General features: G+C 47.8%; 1 protein-coding gene across 9 annotated transcripts in view; it reads left to right on the top strand.

Annotated features, from left to right (window-relative positions):
- Window positions 1-20,175, top strand: part of CHST15 (carbohydrate sulfotransferase 15) — an 89,387-nt gene that overhangs the window by 10,228 nt on the left and 58,984 nt on the right. The gene's annotated exons all lie outside the window — the stretch shown is intronic.

Raw genomic sequence — 20,175 nt, 5'->3', positions numbered from 1 at the left:
GTTTCATGGACCTCCAGGTGGGGATTTGGCTGCAGCTGGCTGACCTCTGTGTCACGTAACCAGACACTTGACTTCGGAGTTGCTGTTGCTCTAGGAAGATGTTCGGGAGTTTTAGTGCCCTTTCTGTGGTCTGCTGGAGGGAGCAGGAAGTTCTCATGTCCAGTTCAGAGGTGAACTGTGAAGGCCTCTGTGTGGTGTCTTCCTCCACTGGATTCCTGGGGGCTGTTTAGCTTTAATTTTTCTATGAAGGACAACCCAGGTGATTTGTTAATCCCTTACTGTGGGTGGGATGTCGTCTCTGGTCTGGCCTCGGCCCGTTCTCGGTAGTGGGGGGCTTGGTGGGGCAGCAGGAGCTGGGCAGGCCATTTGCCCCTGGTATGGGGGAGCTTGTTCCTAAGGCTCTCTGGGCAGCCTTCAGTGGACACCTTCTGGCCCAGAGGTTCTAATGGAGAAGGCTGGGCCGTGGAGGTCAGCTGGCCTGCAGGGGAGGACCGAATGCAGGTGGGCCCCCAACTGGCAACCTCCCTCTTGTCTCATAATAGGATGAAGGACAGATGAGAAGACAGCCAGGAGGGTCCTGGGCCCTCAGCTGTGACTCCCCAAGAGGCAGGTACCAAGGGCTTCCTTTGTCCTTGCTTCACAGCCAGCACATGGCCCCTGCCCTTGGGAGGGTCAGCTCCTCCTCTGTCCCACTGAACACTGATGCCTCAGGATTGGACTCCTTGGAGCAGCGGGGACCCTTCTGTCTTTTCTTCCCTAGCTCTGCCTTGCAATGGTGCAGCCTCCTGAGCCTCAGAGTGTCTGACATCTCTCTGCCTGGACACCCTCTCAGAAACATTGTGTGGGCTTAGAAACCGTGAGCCTTGGGAGGGACCGTCTTCCTCTGAGCTCTGGGTGTGTTGAACTGTGGAGGCTTACCACTTCCTCGCCTGTGGTCATCTCCAGCCTGACCCACGGTGGCGTGATCCTCTCTCATCATCCGTCACAGTTTTTAATAAAGAAAATATGTTCCAGAAAGGCCGAGTCCCATGCCGCATCAGGTCAGTGATCCAAGTGCATTATAGTGAAAGTCAGAGGAAATAGCTGCTTTTAGGACATGCTGAACTTGCCTAAGAAAGTTATTACTGGGAATAAATGAGGGGGAAGAAAGCACGCTCCGACTAACGAGAACAGTATCAGCCTGACATTTTGTGTCGTCCTAACTTTGAAAAGCTATTTATACCCACTTGATAGCAGTTTCTATGAGAAATTAGATATGAGGAGATGTGCAGAAGAGAAGAGTGGGAGCTGGGTGACTGTGAGCTCCTCCTCAGAAACATCTTCCAGGCAAAAAAAAGAAAAAAAAAAGAAAAAGAAAAAATCATTTGCTCACCTATCGACAATTGAAAATCCAGGGATCTTTTTCATTGTATAAAATTTGGCTCAGAGAAGAAAAATGATGTATTGAAAAGAAGATGAAGCTTCAGTTGCCATTTGAGTGGTAGAAAATAAATTTGCTTTTGGCCGTTAAAATGGAAACAAGTCAATAGAAAAATGCAGGCCTGCCCCCTTTTGAGTCAGCAGTTTTTTTGGTTTGTGGAAGGCTGAGAAGACTTGCTCACTGAAAGTCACCCACTGGATCACTTAGGAAGCTGCAGAAGTGTTGAAAGCCATGCATGTGTATCTTTCAAAGTTCTCAACTGATTTATTAAAAAAAAATCCTAAAGCAGACTTTTGAAAAACCTGTTCAATCTATTCTTCTTTAACAGCTTTACTGAAATATAAGTCACACACCATAAAATTCACCCGAATTATACAATTCCATGTTTTTTAGTATATTGACAGATATGTGCAACCACTACCACAGCTAATTTTAGAACTTTTTTTATCTCAGAAAGAAATCTTGTATCCCTTAGCTATCACCCCTTTATCTCCCCATTCCCCCACATGTACCCTTCAGCCTTGAGCAACCACAAATCTACTTCCTGTCTCTGTCCAATCCAGTTCCTCTCTTGTGGACTTTCGTATGAGCAGAATCACATAGAATGAGGTCTTTTGTGACTGGCTTCTTTCACTCTGTGTAACCTTCATGGTTCATCCATGCTGTGGCATGCGTCAGTGTTTCCTTGCTTTTCGTGGCTGAATAATATTCCATTGTATGGATAGACCACAGTTTCATGGATCCATTTGTCCATTGATAGACACTTGGGTGGTCTCCACCTTTGGCTCTTATGAATGAGGTGGCCATAAACGTTTGTGTACAAGCTTCTTTGGGTGTGGACATGTGTTTCCGTTTCTAGGGTTATGTTTTATGAGATGTTTTCACTTTCTTCTAATACTAAGATTCCTTTTTTAAACAATGCTCTTTCCCTGGCCCTAGAAAAGGCTTTCTTCTTAGATGGGATCCCGATCCCCCTGTCAGCGATCCTGGCTGAGATACTGAATTGTCTGAATTTTAGAGCTGGAAAGGCCTTCAGGCGAACGTGGTTCAGCCCCTTTTTATAGATGGGGAAGCTGAGGGCCAGAGAGGCCATGCATAAAGAGACAGGATTGAATACAGGTTTTTGGAGTTACAATCCAATTACTCCAAATGTTCTTCCTAAACTCTTACTAAAACCCCAGGTTGCCTTCTTGACTGGCCTGGGGTAGCAGATTAAGGTGGGTTGGGTGAACAGACAGTGGTTAGCTTGCCCTCTTTTGTGTGATTATGGGTCAAGGTTTTCAGTTATCCAATGTACTCTTGCCTGTTTTCCTTTCACCCATCTGTCTGTCCATCCAATGTCCATCTGATGTCCAAGAACCAGAACATCTCCCCATCCACCAGCAGCCAAATAAGAACTGCAACTTGTGGCGCCAGCATCTTTCTAGTTCTTTCTCCCCTGCAGTGATGGGCGGCCCAGCTGCTTATCCGGGGAATAATTAAATTAGGAACCAATTTAGAGAATGAAATTTTATCTGATCTGGCCAAGCCCATAAGCAAGGGGCTGTAATTGTGACTCCAGGATACATTAGGAAGTTATTTTTTCAAGTGTACACTGGGTGAAAGCATTGAAAGAAATATGTGGAGGCCAGGCCGGGAGATCTCCCTGGGCCAGGTTTCTTGCATGGCCTGGGGGTGTGGTCCCACGGGGCGGCTGTGTCCTCAGGCTGGTCCTTCCAGCGTTTATGTTTCCAGGCACCATTTAGCTCTGATGAGGTAGATAAAAGTGTTTTGTGGCTGGAGTGTTCTCTGTGCTTAGGAAAGTTCTATTAAAATCCTCATGGATATCTATCTCATTGTTATCACTGATATTCTAAAGCACCTTTACAGCTGTAATAAGAAGTAAACTCGGCAGAAACTCTCTTGCTGTAAATCAGGGGCGCCGCTTTGCAACCCCCATGGAGCTTATTGAAAGAAATGCACACACTTTGGTCCTACATCAGCTCTGTTACATCAAATCTCTGGGGATGGATGCTGGGCATTTGTGTGTGTGTGCATGCGTGCATGTGTGTGCATGCGTGCATGTGTGTGCATGCATGGACCTGGATTCGTTAAGCTCTTTAGCTAAGAAACACCAAGGGAACTTAGCAGTGATTGTAATCATTCTTCTAATGAGAATTTCCAGTTCTCCTATGGCAAAGATAAGGGACAGATAATTAGCACAGCGGTCTCAGGAATGAGCCTCATTTGTCCTCAATCTGTGATGAGACTTTGTGACTGTCTTTGAGTTTCATGTTCAGATTCCCTGATTGTAACTAACACACGTTGTTCATCACTTGGTAGCAGTGGTGGAATTTTAGATCTGTTTTTCTCTTGGGGAAGGACCCCATTCTCATCCCCACAGTGGCCCGGGCTGTGGCCCAGGAGTCTCCTTTGACAGATAGCTGGCCAGCGCAGAATTGCCTCCCTTCTGTCTCTGCCACTGGAAGGTTATCTGTCCCTTCAGAACAGGAAATGTGTCTTATTCAAGGTGGCATCCCCAGGGCCTAGTCCATGGGAAAGAATGATTGGACTGATGGACAGACAGATGGGTGAAAGGAAAACAGGCAAGAGTATAGTGAATAATGAAAACTTTGACCCATAGTGCAGGGATGGTGAGTGTCTTTCAGATTGTCTGTTTATAGCTGGGGAAACAGAGACCTGCAGAAGTCAGTGACTTGCCCCAGTCCTTCAGCTTTGATCAAGAAGAACATTTGGGAGCCTGGCCCTTCGATGTCTTCAACTCTTCTAACAGGCTCTGCACATCCTCTTGAGAGTCACTCTCCAGTGAAAAGAACTCTTTATTGAGGCCCTGCTGTGTACCCCATGCTGTCCTAGGAGCTGGGGATCTAGCAGTGAGTTAGACACACAGGATCCCAGTGCTCACAGAGGGCATATCCTCATGGAGAGGGCATATCCTCATCGAGAGAGACAGGCAGCAGACGGCATATCCTCATCGAGAGAGACAGGCAGCAGACAAGGTCGCAAATATCAGAGAATAGACAGGCATAAGGGCCATGTGCTGGAGTGACCAGCTGGTGGGCGGGAAAGGCCTTTCCACGAAGGTGACATCTCCGTTGATTCTTGAATGGTCAGAGGGTGCTGCTGTGTGATGCTTGGAAGGAGGGAACAGTCAGTGCCAGGACCCCAAGGGGAGAACCTGTTGATGGGATGGGATTCATTTATGCTCGGGAGAAAGAGACTTCATTTATTGGACGCCTGGGTTGATCTTCTTCTCTTCTGTATCCTCTGCACTGACATCTGCAGCTCTGCCTTCTCCCCATCCCATCTCCGGGTAAAGAACACCTGTCCGATGCTCACTGGCCTGCAGCTGCTGCAGAGTTTCAGAAAACAGGGCTAGCAAAAAACAAAGTAAAACCCCAGTGTCCCTGTCCTCTCACTAAGGGCTTGGCTGGGGAGGCAGAGTTATTTTTATGTAAGCATATGCTCGAGGGGGGACGTCTTGGGGTGGGCAGCTGAAACCACACTCATAAAAACAAGACCGAAATAGGACTGTGAATGCCCAAAGGTGAACACAGGCCGTTAACTTGAATTTGGTGACAGTTCCATGCAGCCTAGGTCCTGGAGCAGGAACCCTTTGGAGGGGGATGAGGCATGGAAAACTGTTTGCTGGTTTGGCCTCTTCTTTAAGCATTGCTTTCCGGCCCTGGCTGTGACAGAGACCTGGCCCTTGCTCAGGATTTGAGCCCTCTTAAGGGGAAGTTCTTCCTCCCTCCTGGTGCTGCCTCCAGCTCTTTCTGTCCCCTCGTCAGTAAGAACCTCTGTTTCTTGAGGGCCCTGCTGTTGGTTGTCCTCTTGTTGCAGCCACCTCCCTACCTGCGAGGGAGTGGGCCCCAGGCTGCCTCTCCATCCCAGGTCCTGCTGTTAACCTGGGTAACCATGGTCTCCATGGAGCAGCACTCTGGCCTCCCAGGTCCTGCATCAGGACAATGAACCTTGTCTACTCCTGGACTGCTCCATACCACATGGAGTCCGTCCTTGTTAATGACGTGTTAATGCCAGGCTTTCTTGTGGAAACCACACCCAAGACACCAGCTGGTCAACCTGACACACAGTAGGGCCTCAACGGATTGTGTCTATCAGTTATTTTCATAAACTTTAAATCTATTTCTGGTCTCCCCAGACATCCTTAAGAGTGATCCTTTGTCACATTGCAAAGTTTCCCCAATAAATACTGATCAGTACTTGTGACAGTAATATACATCTCCATTTTATGTTGTTGACTAATTTTTAAATGGTGGACAAACATAAATTTTTCTGCATTTTAATAAATGGAAAGATAAGAGAAATATTTTTTTCTGAGTAGTTTGGTTTAGAGTCATTCCAGTTGTTCATTCAGCATCTCTTCCCAAGTCATGTGAGGCCCACACCAGGAAGCTGTGGCTGTATTGATATGCTGAACGCTTGTTCAGAGTCCCCATAATCTGTTGGCACTCCTATATGCTGCTTCATACTTTTATTTTAACTTTTTATTTTGAAATAATTTCAGACTCACAAGAAGTTGCAAAAATAGTACAGAGTCCCTGTGTACCCTTCACCCAGCTTCCCACAGGGAGAACATCTTATGCAACCCTCAGACGTGATCAAAGCCAGGAAACTGACACTGGTACAGTACCATTAACTGAGCTGCAGACCTTATTTTTCTTATCAAACCTAGGGATCTACAGCATTTTAGAAGCATTTTAGAATTTCATAAGCTTTAGCATTGTTGTTTGTCTTTTAGAGGATGTTTCAATCCCTTCCAATTGACAATCAATTAAAATTCGTTTCCATAAGTTCAACAAATACTGGAGGATGAATTTCACAGGTTCCACAGGTCCACATGGCACTCTATGGGTGCATCGTCTCTGATGCGTGCACACAGGTAAACTTCTACCCCAGATCTGAGAGATTCTCAGAGATAAAGAACCTTAGACAGTAGTTTGGTTCATAGGACAGACCAGGGGAGCTGGAGCTCTGATAATGGAAACCAAGCTGCATTGAGTACTTAGCATGCTTTAGGTTTTATCTATTTTATTTCATTTCGTACACTCAGCAACCTTTGAGGTAGATACAGTTAACATCCCCATTTTACAGATGTAAGAACTGAGTTCGGAGGAGTTCACCCTGCCCACATTCCTGCAGCTGGATGATAGAGTTGGGCCTGGAATATAGGCAGCGTGAAGTCAGAGACTGCTTGTTCTTACCTTGCCGGGCTCCCTCCTTGGCTCAGGCCTGCACAGTGACTGCTCTGTGCCCTGGGGCTATCCTGACTTCTCTGAGTCTCTGTTTCTCTACCTGCAATGCAAGAAGCTTGTGTGAGATCTGCCGTGTCCCTTCCATTTCTGAGTGCAGGTGGTTTTATTGGTGAAAACAATTCTACCTGTAGAGCTAGAAATGCCCAAGCAACATCCAAATGAAATTTATACCTTGCCCCTTGTAGGTGCTTTTAAGGTTGGTAAAATTTCTGCAGCCTAGTTTGGTTTGATGGGAGCCTCAATTCCAATTGAATTATGCTCTGGTGTATTTTAATTAAACCATCTACAAGCTGATTTTATAAAGAGAGAGAATCCCCATGTAGTGAGCTGTGCCTTGCCTCCCTCTGCGCTCAACTCCAGAGCCGAGTGAGGCTCGTAATAACCAGAGGACTGTGCGAGCTGCTCACGCTCGGCCTCATGGGCAGCATTAATTGTGAGATGCCACCGGAACGAGATGCGAGGGCATTATCAGCATATACTTAATTGATTTTGCATTCTCCACAAAGGAAGGTTAAAATTAAGCTTGTTTGTAAATGGCATTTAAACTGCGCAGGCTTGGGGATGAGTTGCAGAAACTAACAGAGCAGGGCACTGGTTGGAGGGCCTAATTTTCTCTTTAGGTGGTGGACAGAGCTCATCACTCAACTAAGGTAAAGATTTTCCCATTTAAAGGGGCTGAAAGAGTGTAAGCCTCGGCTCGTAAATTTGACAGACAAGGCCTCTGCTTGAGTGCCTCGGGGATGGTCTGGACTCTGGGGATGAATGTGTAATCACATTAGTGTGATGAATTAAAGGGCCCCATATTTTTAAATCATCAGGCAGAGCTGCATTAGAGAAGATACTGTTCAAGATCGGACTTATGATAAACAGGCTCATGGAAACAGCCTTTGCTATCCTCATCCCTGGTATAGAATGTAAGATTCTGATTGTCATTCTGACATGCCCCAGGAAAGGTCTCTGCTCAAACCCAAGATGAGCTTTAAACCTGAGGCGGAATGCCATTCTCTAAGTATCTGTTCTTTGGCTCTAACATATACCAGGAATGAGAACAGCACTCTGGGTGTGTTCTCACTCTCCTTTAATCCTGATAAGAAAACTTTTTAGGTATCTCCAGGACCGTCTATATAATTTGCAAGATGCAGTGCAACATGAAATGCATATTAAAAATTATTAAGAATTGGCCAGGCGCGGTGGCTCATGCCTGTAATCCCAGCACTTTGGGAGGCTGAGGCAGGCGGATCACAAGGTCAGGAGATTGAGACCATCCTGGCTAACACGGTGAAACCCCGTCTCTACTAAAAATACAAAAAATTAGCCAGGCGTGGTGGTGGGCGCCTGTAGTCCCAGCTCCTCGGGAGGCTGAAGCAGGAGAATGGTGTGAACCCTGAAGGCGGAGCTTGCAGTGAGCCGAGATCGTGCCACTGCACTCCAGCCTGGGCGACAGAACGAGACTCTGTCTCAAAAAAAAAAAAAAAAAAAAAAAAAATTAAGAATTTAAAAATAGGGAAAGCAGAACAATACATCCTGTATAGGGTGTTTCTGAGCAAAGGGCCCTGTGTGATTGACCATGGGTCCACGTCCTTGGAGCTGGCTCTGGGATCTTGTAGGATGCTGATCCTAGACCAATGTGATTTATAGCAACTTGTGTGAATTGTGAACTCCCTAGGGGCACGGGCTGCAGCTGAATCACCTTGGTGTGCTGGGAGGGGTCTGGCTGGAGGCCTGACCCAAGCACACGCTTAGGAAATGCCCTCTGAGCTGAATCAACTAACTCATGGAGCCATCAGCCTGGTCTGCTGGGGAAATTTCATGTGGCTTTCTCAGTCTCCACGCATCGGGAATCTGGGACAGTCTACTGCTAGGCTCTTCAGAACAGACAGGGAAAAGGACCAACATTCTCCAATGAAACTCACTGACTTGACAGCTCAGCTTTGAGAAGAGAAAACCGGAATACAAAACCCATCTACATTATGTGTGTGTATAAGCCTCACATCCTGGTGATTTTTCACTGTAAAAATTTTTCACTGTAAAAATCACCAGTGGCTCTCCAGTACCTCTGTGTGGTTAATGTGTGTGTCTGTCGTGACTCTGTGGCTCAGTCCCGAGAGAGGGGCAGCCCATCTCCCCTAGCTTTTCATCCCTGATGTCCTCTCTCTGTGAGCTCTGCCCCTCCCAGTGGAGTAAAAAGCTCCTGGAGACAGTCTAGGATTTTAGGGGCCACTGTAGGTCATCCTTGTTATTCTGGATCCCGGAGAATGCCACCTTGGAAAGTTGAGGGGGGCATCTTGGTAAGGAAATAAAATCTCTCCCAGGAAGCATCTCTCCCTGGAGCAAGAGGCTTGGAAGGGCCCGGGACTCCTTTGTGCTGACTCTTTGTTCCCTCCCTGCAGGCTGGCCCAGACTCAGATTTGCCCTTTCCCCTTTGCCAGTGGAGAGGGAGAGAGGAGCATCCAGGGCCGGCTGCCAAAGACAGGGGAGGTTCTAGCCAAGGAGAGCCAGGACTTTTCAGGTTTTAAATTGGAAGAGGGGTTCTTGAATGAGCATTAAAGTTACTTTTTTATTGGAAGGGAGTGTGGGGGGTGGATGCTGTGCTCAGAATACATCAGGAGAGAGCTGCCCAAGTCAGATCTCTTACGAGCAGCGTCCCGGGGGAGTGACTGTGCACCGCCGCTAGATTTTCCTCCCTTTGTCCTCGGTTTGTACAGAGGTCACTGGAGATGTGAGCTCAAAGGGAGCCGGGACGCTGTGCTCTCCTCTCATTGTCACAAGTCGATGGGCCTGAATAGGCTGTGACACTTGAAGAAAGAAAGAAACCATCCTTTATACCTCCTGGCTGGGGAGACAGGCAGGGCAGGAAGCCCGCAGTGCTGGAGGCCAAAGCTGCTCCCGTGGAGCCTCAGATGTGTGGAGGGAGGTCTGTGCTGTTCCTGGGTGTCTGGGATTGTACCCTCCCCACCATGGGGATGCACAGCCTGTTCTTAACTTATTCAGCAAATAACAAACATAGCACCTCCATGTTTAAGCAAAAGCTGGCTTTATTTATTTTCCCCATTAAGCTATCCACAGTCATTGTTTTCACTTTCAAAAGCAAAATAATAGGAAAAAACTTCACAATATTTGTGTTACCTGATGTGGGAGTCTGAGAGAACTTGAATAATAAATCTGGTTTAAAAGTATTAGGGGAAAAATCTTGATACACAAAAGAGAAACAGAAACATGAAAAGAGGAACGTGCTGAAACAGTCCTCCGTGCAAAACATCATTAACTCCGCCGGGGCTGGGAGCCTGTCTGTCTTGTCCACACACTGCACCCCCCCTGCCTAGCACAGCTGCGTTCAGAAGGAAAGTCAGCTCTGGCTGCTGGGAGGCAATGGCGAGTGAGACATGCCCAAGTCCTGTCCTCATGAAGGTTAGAGTCTAGGAGGTGAATGAGGTGGAAACACTTAGGCAAAGGATCATTTAATTTCAGTTGTGATGAGCTGGGGACAGGAACGGGAAGTGGTCTGTGAGCGAGTTTGCTGATGCCGTGAGCCCGGTCTAGCAGAGGCGTGGGCTGCATTGGAGAGCTCCAGGTCATAATGGAGGAAGCTGCAGGGAGGGAGAGGAGGCAGAGACTGCAGACATGGCGAAGGTGTTGGGAGTGCAGGGGGAAGTTATGTAAGTACCCAGTGAGGTCTCATTTTAAGGCTTAAAATGTGCTAGAATCCTTGTTTCTAGAGACTGGATTGATGATCACAACTGGGCGATGCTCCCACCCAGGCCCCCGCCCCTACCTGCCACCCGAATTGTGCCCTCTGCAGTCGGGTGGCACACTGTTTAGTGTCTCCTGCTCACTGCCTCCAGGGTTCCAGGGACTTGCTGATTTTGTCTCTACTGAGAGATTTGAGAAATTCTTGAAGCAACTTGCCAAGTAGAAACTGTCTAATGGCATCAGTGCAAGGATTTGGTGTCTTTCCCAGCCGGGGGGGCACTGGCCCTGCAGAGATGAAGTGGAAAGATCCCGGGAGGGAGAGCAAGCTACCTTCCCTGGGGGTGCAGCAGGAGTGACTTGAGCTTGCGCCGATCACACCCACTTCTGCCCTGAGAAAGTCTTCTATGGAAAGAGGCTAAAAACACTATGTGGAAAATATCTCTTTTAAAGCCCCCATTTGAGACCTCTCCCCTGCCCTGTGTGTGCCTAGCCCGTAGGTTGCTGCCAAGCTGAGCAGGCCCGGGATGTGGCTGGGGAGGATCTACAGCCTCCTGGCCTAGTCCACCCGGGAGGAGCCATTTAAGACCCTGGAAACCCATCAAACCTGGCAACTGGAGGTCATTAGCTGTCTGACTGAGAGGCGGGTCGTAAAATAAGCCCTAAGTGGTTATGAGCTCTGTTAACCATTTTAAAATGCACGAACAGAGGAGCTTTGGTTTGGCGCCTCTGAAAGGAAATGGGCGTCGTCTGATGGGAGAACATTCGCCTTCAAGGCGCAAGGACCAGCCTGCATTGGCTCATTCATGCGCCTGTCGAATGGCTGCTGTGCCCTTTGCCTCTTCCTTGGTTTCTGATGGGGCAGAAACTTACCACCATGTATCTAGCTTTCTTTTTTGGTGAACTTTTAAGGAATTGGAGTATAACCTTCATGCATTAAAGAGCATCTATCCTAAGTGTGCTGCTTGATGGATTTTCACAAACAGAACTCACCTATGCAACAGTACCTAGATCAGGTATACAGACAGCACCCCAGGACCCCTGGGCTCTGTTCTGGTCATTAACCACCTCTCAGCCCCCATGCAAGGGAAACCACTATCCTGACTTCCGCAGCCTAGGTGTTTGGCCTGTTTTGTGTTGTCTCTAACTGGAATCGTGTGTGGTTCTCCTTTGTATCTGGGTCTTTTGCTCAGTGCTACATCTGTGAGATTCTTCCCTGGTGAAGCTTGTCCATTTTCACAGCTGAATTGTATTTATCCGTTCTACTGTGGGTAGACACTGTGTGATTTCCAGTTTTTGGCCCTGCAAATAGTACAATCAGCGTTCTAGTTCATGTCTTTTGATCAGCATATGGATGCCTTTCTGTTGGGCACGTAGCTAGGAGTGGAATTGTGGTCTTTGGGAATGAGTATGCCCAGCTTCAGTAGATAATGCCAGTGTTCCAAGCAATTGTACGCATTTACCATTCCCATCAGCAGCGTATGAGTCTCTGGAAAGATGAAATAAGAGCCCGGAAAAAATGTAAGGTGAGACTGACTCCCTTTTGTCCTCTGCCCAATTTCCCAAAAAGAGAAGACCCCGGGGGATAACAGCTGGCACTTTTTACATTGAATGGGTGCACTGGAAGAGAGAAGGCTTCTGGGATGCCCCAGAAAGATGCCCCTGTCCCTCCTGGGGTTCTGCCCACGTGGTCACATTTCACTGGAAGCCAGTCTGTTTCTGAACTTGGGGATGGGGTTGGCTGGTCTCTGAGAAGAGCCCAGAATTCAGCATTTTAGTCTCCATGCTTTGGGTGTCTGCATGCAATGAAGCAAAGCCTCCAGGCTCATCTTTGAGATGAAAGTGGCTGGCCTGGTACGTGGCCTGGGTTTTCTCTTGGGAGGGCTTGAGAGCTGCCACCATTTAATGGCTCAGTCAAGAAAGGTTTTCATTTGTAGATCAGTCTAGTCTCAGAACCAACTGGTTCTGCACCCACCCTCTGGACTTCCAACCCGGTGTTCTAGATGGAGAAAGAGCTTTCCTTGTGCCAAAAGCTGTTGTTTGGTGTGATGAGGGGTCCAGAGCAGTGGGAAGAGGCAGCTGACGTTTACTGAGCCTCCTGCATGCTCACGAGAATGCTGAATGCAGGTGTGCTAGTCTCCCCAACCACGCAGGAAGTAGAAGAAGAGTCTCCCCAACCACGCAGGAAGTAGAAGAAGCTGGGGCTCTGTCCCTGAGCAGCAGAGCCCCAGCTGGGGTGTGTGTCCTGCCCTGGCTCTGTCAAATTTGTAACTCACAACAGTGGCAGTGGCTGGATAAAGGAGACTTGGAAGGAAGGAAAACCTGTGGCCAGGTTATTGCCCAGCTGTCTTCCCTACCCCAAGTAGATTCAGTAAATCTGGGGCAGGGCTTGGAAGCTGTTTGTAACAAATGCCTTAGGTGAGTTTTACTCAATTTGGGGAAGCAGTGACTTCCCAGGGCCTTTTGATGGGAGGCTGGGTAAGGAGAGGAATGGAGGAAATAAGAAACAGATCTCACGCTCCAGGAGCTCCTGGCCTGAGCAGCCTCGTGCAGGAGGCTCTCTGAGGAGCTGGACAAGCTCTGTGTCTCCTGCTCCACAGGGTCATGCTTGAAATGTGACTAGGACGGCCGAAGAATGGAAATTTTACATCTCATTTAATTTTAACTAATTTAAATTTAAAAGCAGATACTTAATTCAGTTATTAGAAAACTTTTAAGAATGTTTGGAACAGCTTGGGTCCATAATTCCTTTTCCGACTCTAAGTCTTATGAAATCTAGATACAGCTAAGGTACTTCAGATGAAAATGTAGCATCCAAATTGAGATGGACCTAAGTGTAAAATACACACTGGAATTTGAAGACTTAGTATGAAAAAAATGCAAATTTTTAATTAATAACTTTTATACTGACTACATGTTGAAGTGGTTAGTTTGGGTCTATTCGAGTTGAACTACGTGAAAATTAACTTCACCTGGAACATTTAACCAAGGTATGGGCTCACACTCTGTTTTTGTTGGGCAGGGCTGCTCTGAGGCACTTTCTTGCTGGACTTCGACTCAGAGTGCCAGGGAGTTGGAGGAGAGGAGAGAAGCCCCGGCTGTGGCCCCTTGTTTGGCTCACGTGGGAGCAGGGTTTCAGGCTGATGGCACACCTGGCGCTACAGATGGCCACAAGGCAACCTGTGATGGGTCCGTTGGGCTCTGGCTGGCCTGTCCATCTCCTTGGGTACCTTGCCCAAAGAAGGAAACTGCCAGTTACCTCCAGGTAGTGCCTTTAGAAAATGAGAATCTTCTCTAACGCTCTGGGCTAGGAAGAGAGAGCTGAGCACGTCTCACCCTGGGCTGCACTGCATCTCACACAAGTGGGACATGGCCTTGCTGCTGGTCAGGGTGAGAACTCTGCCTTTAAATTAGAATCAAATCAAATCAAATCAAATTGAATTCTTTACCCCAGTGGGGTAGAGAGCACCGCCAAATACTAAGCTACAGGAATGTGGCCCAGAAAGCAAATTAGGTTTTATTTCTGCCTCCTGCCTTTGCTCCGCTGTTTCTGGAGGAGACCCCGCAGACAGTGCCATGAAGGGCAGCCTACGGAGGCTGTGGCAGGCAGGGACTTGCAGGTGAGCTGGGTAGTGGGTCGGCAGGTTCTTATCCATGGCGCTCAGCCCGTCTGAGGTCATCTGCCCTCTTCTTCATTGGGTTCTGGAAGCCTCCCCACCAGCCTGCGAGATGCAGCTGAACAGAGACTTGTTTTGTTTACTGCTGCATCCCAGGGCTCTACACTTGGGCCTGACACAGAGTAGGGCTTTAATAATCTTTATTGAGGGCCGGGCACAATGGCTCACTCCTGTAATCCCAGCACTTTAGGAGGCCCCGGGCAGACAGATCACGAGGTCAAGAGATCAAGACCATCCTGGCCAACATGGTGAAACCCCGTTTCTGCTTAAAAAAAAAAAAATCAGCTGGGCATGGTGGCGTGCACCTTTAGTCCCAGCCACTCAGGAGGCTGAGGCAGGAGAATCTCTTGAACCCAGGAGGCAGAGGTTGCAGTGAGCCGAGATGGAGCCCCTGCACTCCAGCCTGGTGATAGAGCGACACTCAGTGTCAAAACAAAAACAAAACAAAACAAAAAACACTTTATTGAATGGGTTCATTTGGAGCATGCCCCCTAAATCTGATGGTCAAATATGGCCTTTGTGTTGACCTTCCCGAAGTGACATCCCTGTAGGTGGGCATATGCGTTTCCCTTGAGAGAGATTCCCAGAGGGGCCTCTGGCTTGGGACTGGCTAGGAACCTCAGACCTACACTGTGTTTTTACTCTAGATCTGTAAGTGCAGATTTTTCTTTTTTTTCCAGAAACTGTTTCTTGGACAATACTGCAACTACTTTCCACTGCAAAGAAAAATCCTGTCCTTTGTGTGCTCTCTACAAAGCACTCACACAGCCAGGCTATATCATTTGTTCCTGACAACATGCTGGGGGGGGGGACATCACCATTTTCTGCATGTCCCCAGGAAATGGGCGGGACCACTTGTCCAAAGTCCTACAGCTAAAGGGAGGCACAGTGGCACCTTAGATTCAGGGGAACTCCCATCTTGGGGTGGCTTCTTTGCCCTCATTATATTCCACATGTCATGGAACCTAATGGATAATCTGGTTTGGTCGGGCCTGGAGTGCAGAAATGTTAAAGGCAGGCAATGAGAGAGAAATCTGCGTCCTTTCTCGAGGGATAAGCTGGCTGACTGGGAAGGTCCAGGCTCAGGCTGGCCTCTGCCCAGGTGTCCTATGGCAGGGGCTCTTGGAGGAGCACCGTTCCTGTTTTCTGGGTCCCCTGCTCTGCCTCACCTGTTTAAAGTCAGTGACTCAAATTTTTAAAACTGTGAAACCGTAAACTATCCATCCCTGTTCAGCCTTCCCCAGGCCACGAGCCCTGCACCCGGCACTGCTTGTTCGTGGTTCTCCTCTGTGCGGCCTTTGAGGCTCACTCATCTTGATGACTCAGAGACTTGCCAGAGACCCTGGACTCCCTGTCCCAAATTCCCTGAGCCTGGCCCCGATGATTCTTGCAATATTCCTCTGTTCTTGGTGCCTCTGCCCCATTTCCATCTGTGCCATATCACCAATGGTGGGGGGGTCCGCCAAACAACAGGGACTAACTTGAACTTTGCAAGACTCTTGAATTTTCTGGCTATATTTATGACCTGTATGGCACTGATTTGTACTAGAGCTGAGCCTGCAGAAGTCAGTTGAACCCATCCTCTTTATATTCAGGAGGACTACAGGATGTAGGAACTCAAACGGGATGTGGATCTGTGGGAGTTTGCAACTTTGCCTAGCAGCATAGAACTCCTCCTTGGGAGAGGCCTCTGGGGAGGGATGCTAAGCCGATAGATGTCTGTGCAGAGACAAGAGACTGTCCTCTTCACCTGAGAGGCCGTTCTCATCCTGCCTAGTCTTGTCTGATTCACATCTGACCCCAGCTTAGCCCAGACAGAGACATGCTAAAGCATGTTCTGATACTTTCTAGCTTGGATTATCTCCTTGTATGCTTTCTTTGTATACTTAGGGCCCAAAATACCATAAGGCGGAACATTCTAAAGTAAAAATGATCCCCTTTTTATTGTTTGAAAATTTGTGTTTATTAAAATAGAACATTTTACAGTTATTCACAAGACAAGGTCTTACTTTAAAAATAACTGTTTTCCTCTGTCTTTCTGACTTCTTTTTTTAAATTCAAGAACAGGGATATTAAGGCAGGTGATGAAAGCAGAATTTTTAATAAGAGCATAGGGATGCTTTTCACAACGGACTTAGAAGACATTAAAATATATGTGTTTTGATCTTTTTCTGGATTTGAATATGAAGGACTAGTTATTGCAATAGACAGCAAAGTAATTCATTTCGGATGCATTTCAGCAAGCCAGCCCTCCAGGAGACGCTGGAATAAAATGTGGAAGTGTGTGACACAGACCAGACCGGACATGTACCCGGCCCATCGGCTAAAAAGCTAAAGAGCAGGTGGAAACAGGAATAACAGTGACAATGATGGTTACCATGATGAGGAGCACTGCCAACGATTCCAGCACCTCCCAGGTGCCCTGTCCTTGCTTGGTGCTGCCCATGGAGCATCTCAGTCCTCCCTGGGGCTCCATTACACTACATATTGTCACACCATCCCAATTTTTCAGATAAGGAACTGAGGTGGGCTAAGTGTCAGGCCGTGGAGCCAGGATGAGAACCCCAGCTGTCTAGACAACCCATGTCCTGGTAACCGCCATTGTGCTCCCGAGTGGTCAGCACGTAAACCACTGCAGCGTGGGGACTGGCTTCACCATCCCTTGGCTCTGCCTCTGACCCCCGGAGCAGGTGGGAGCTCGAGCCAGCTATTCCCGGAATTAGCCATATGCTCATTTTTTGCTTCAGTTATTTCACTAATTAAGGCAAAGATTCTGGTAATTTGACATTAAGTATCTGGATAATTGCCTCAATGTATCATTTTCACTTTGCGCCCTCAGACACAACCTTTAATGAAACTTGAAAACCCAACTCTACTTGGGGGAAATGATATTCACTTCTGTTTCCAGGCCAGGCGCAGTGGCTCACGCCTGTAATCCCAGCACTTTGGAAGGCCGAGGCCAGCAGATCATGAGATCAGGTGTTCGAGACCAGCCTGGCCAACATGGTGAAACCCCGTCTCTACTAAAAATACAAAAATTAGCTGGGCGTGGTGGTGGGCGCCTGTAATCCAGCTATTTGGGAGGCTGAGGCAGGAGAATCGCTTGAACCCAGGAGGTGGAGGTTGCAGTGAGCTGAGATCACGCCACTACACTCCAGGCTGGGTGACAGAGCAACACTCCGTCTCAAAAAAACCAAAAAAACAAAAACCGTCTGTTTCTAAATCTGTTTCTGAAGGTAGTTGAGGGCTCAGACTTCCAGTTATAAGCTTAATTGCCCAACATGCAGAAGAAGTCTCCAACTTCCCTGTTTATCAGTCTTGAAAGTCAGCCTCGGTTTGGGGCAGATGGCCTGCTCCTGGTCCTTATCTGGGAGGTGAGAGGTTTCAACAGCGTGATCTCTCAAGTGCTTCAGTTTGGATCTGAGCTTCTGTTCTAGCGGCTTCCATGCCCAACTGGATTGCACGTCTTAGGAAGCAGGACAGAAGTGCGCCCGCACTAATTACTGAGCAAATTAGTCTGAATAAGTGCAGTAGATGCCAGAGATTTCCACGAATGATGTGAATGTGAATCACTGGCCAGAAAATATCCATGGATGATAAATATCTGGGCTTCATGCTCTGAAAAATGTTCCTAATCTCTTCTTTGTGATCCCCAAAGAGACTTTTAAGGGAGTTTGGAAGTATGCCGCTTGCAGCAGTCCTGGTGTTCACAGCATTAAGTGCAGGATGTGGAGTCTGGAGTGCGATTGTCTTGTCACTCAGATGGGGCTGCATGCCCAGCACAGTGCTAAGTGCAGCCAGTTGCTCTGGAATGTGCAAATGGCCCCTCTGCCCCAGCTGCAGAGCCCATTGGGGGTTGCTCAGGTCCTAGTAGGGGTAGGAAGAATGGGACAAAAGGAGGAGGCTAAGCCCAAGGCATGTGCTGTCACCAAAAGTCCCGGCTTTGTCTCAGAAAGCTGTGGCTGGGTTGGGCTTGGTTGGTCAGGGGAACAGGGAGACGCAGCCCAGGAAATGAGCTGTGGCTGGGCTGGAGCCCACCTCCCCAGGAGGGAGGTGCATGGCAGCCCAGGTGGGGGTGCTCCCATCCTAAGGTGAAAGGTCTCCACCTCTTGCTTAAATTGTAAGGTGAACACTTTTGGCCATATCTAAGGAAAAGCACCTTTGGGATTTGTTCTTCATCCTTCATTTTTGCTCAAGGTTTTGGGTGTGAAAACCTCAGAAAAACTAAGTCAACCAAAGACTTTCCAGCGATGTCATCGACTGTGTTGTCATCCAAAGGGGAAAATAATCCCAGCTTATGAATATTTAGAAAGAAGATAATTGCAAATTGCTTTGTGACCGTGTAAACTAGTTTTTTATTTTTTCCCCCAGCCAGTTACATAAGAGGAGGTGTGGATCAGTCCCAGAAATAGATGCAGAAGCAGTGACAGAACACGTCTTGGTGGTGGTGGAGACAGACAGCCCTGGGTTCGAGTCCCAGACTCACAGTGTGTTAGCTAAAGAAGTTTGAGAAACATCCGTCTCTTTCTTTCCATTTCAGCCTCCTCCCCCTTCCCCTAGCTGGTCGACACTCAAAGCTCTCCTAGCGCAACACTCTGTAACTTGATGAATAATTTTTTAAACCCCCAAATCTAGTCCTCCCATAAAACCCAGTGAATCTCTCAAATTGATTAAATGGAGGCACTCATTTAATTAGATAGGTAACTGGTATTTTGTCTTTTCTGAAGGGTAGAAGAGGGAAAAAGTGACTGAGGGGACCAAATAAGAAAAAAAGACAAAAAGAAGAATTCGGGTTTTTAGTTGATTCCGAATACTCGATGCTTTTGAAATGTTTCCAAGTTTCCTTTACGGGAAAGGAATGAAAATGATCCAAAAGGGAGGAGGGGTTTTTTCCCCCTTCTTTTGTCCTGAGCTCAGTACCTGGGATTTTGTGGCATGTGCTGAAAAATTATATCTTCTGGGTGCAGAAATTTGCCTGAAAGAGTTATACGAAACTGAGAATGGGTCAAAACAAAACAAAACGGAAAAAACAAGACTTCTGGCCACAGATAAGAATCATATAATTTACCGAGACATATCATTTTGGCATGTTTTGTTAAGGGTGAAAGCTAATTTGGAAGAGGCAGGCAGGGGCTCTTGAGGTTGGTGGGAATGAGATGCCGTAATGGGGCCCGCAGAATCACCCTTGTGTCTGCTCCCAGCAGGACTGAGGGGGGAGGGGCAGGGAGTAGCTCTCTGTGGGTGTCGGGAACCCTAGGGCCAGTGAAGCCTGGGGCCAACCCCAGCAGTCCCACAGCAGGGTTGGGTGACAACAATTCGCCTGAAAGTCATGGAGAAACAGGTTTTCAGTGACATAGAGACTAAGCCTAGAGGCAGAATTGTAAAACCTACCAAGTTTTATTATTTATTTACTGTTTTCTTCTTTTTGAGATAGGTCTTGCTCTGTCACCCAGGCTGCAGTGCAAGTAGCATGATCATGGCTCACTGCAGCCTGGATCTCCTGGTTCAAGAGATCCCTCCACCTCAGCCTCCCAAGTAGCTGGGACTATAGGCACCACCACTATGCCTGGCTAATTTTGAAATTTTTTGTAGAGATGGGGTTTTGCCATGTTGCCCAGGCTGCCCTTGAACTCCTGGGCTCAAGCCATCCTCCCGCCTTGGCCTCCCAACATGTTGGAATTACAGGCAAGAGCCACCGCGCTCAGCCCAAATTTTAAATTCAACCCCCGCCCCCAACATGTATTGGGCATTCTCTCTTTATGACTGGGCTATGTCTTTATATGTGTTGCCTGCCTACCTTTATAATTTTCTTCAGGACTTTTTTTGTAAAAGTGAACAAAAGAAGAGACTCTTTTGCCTTCACAAAGCTGATAAGACTATCAGCTGGTTAAGGCAGATGCTAGTCAGACAAGCACACACAAAAAAGGGAACTGGGAAGAGTTGGAGGATCAGGGCAGGGCCAGTGTGGTCTGGGGTTTCAGGGAAGGGGTCCTTGCCTGAGATCTGAAGGGTGAGCAAGAGTGAATGTGTCTAGCAGGGCCAGTGGTGTTGGGGAAAATGGGATCTGGCTAAGGAGCCTGGGGGAGGCAGAGATGGACACACAGAGACAGCAAGA

The sequence above is a fragment of the Pongo abelii genome, chromosome 8 (genome assembly GCF_028885655.2).
Source record: "Pongo abelii isolate AG06213 chromosome 8, NHGRI_mPonAbe1-v2.0_pri, whole genome shotgun sequence".
Classification (NCBI taxonomy): domain Eukaryota; kingdom Metazoa; phylum Chordata; class Mammalia; order Primates; family Hominidae; genus Pongo; species Pongo abelii.
The sequence above is the reverse complement of the archived record's forward strand: the minus strand, read 5'-3'. Positions and strand labels throughout refer to the sequence as shown.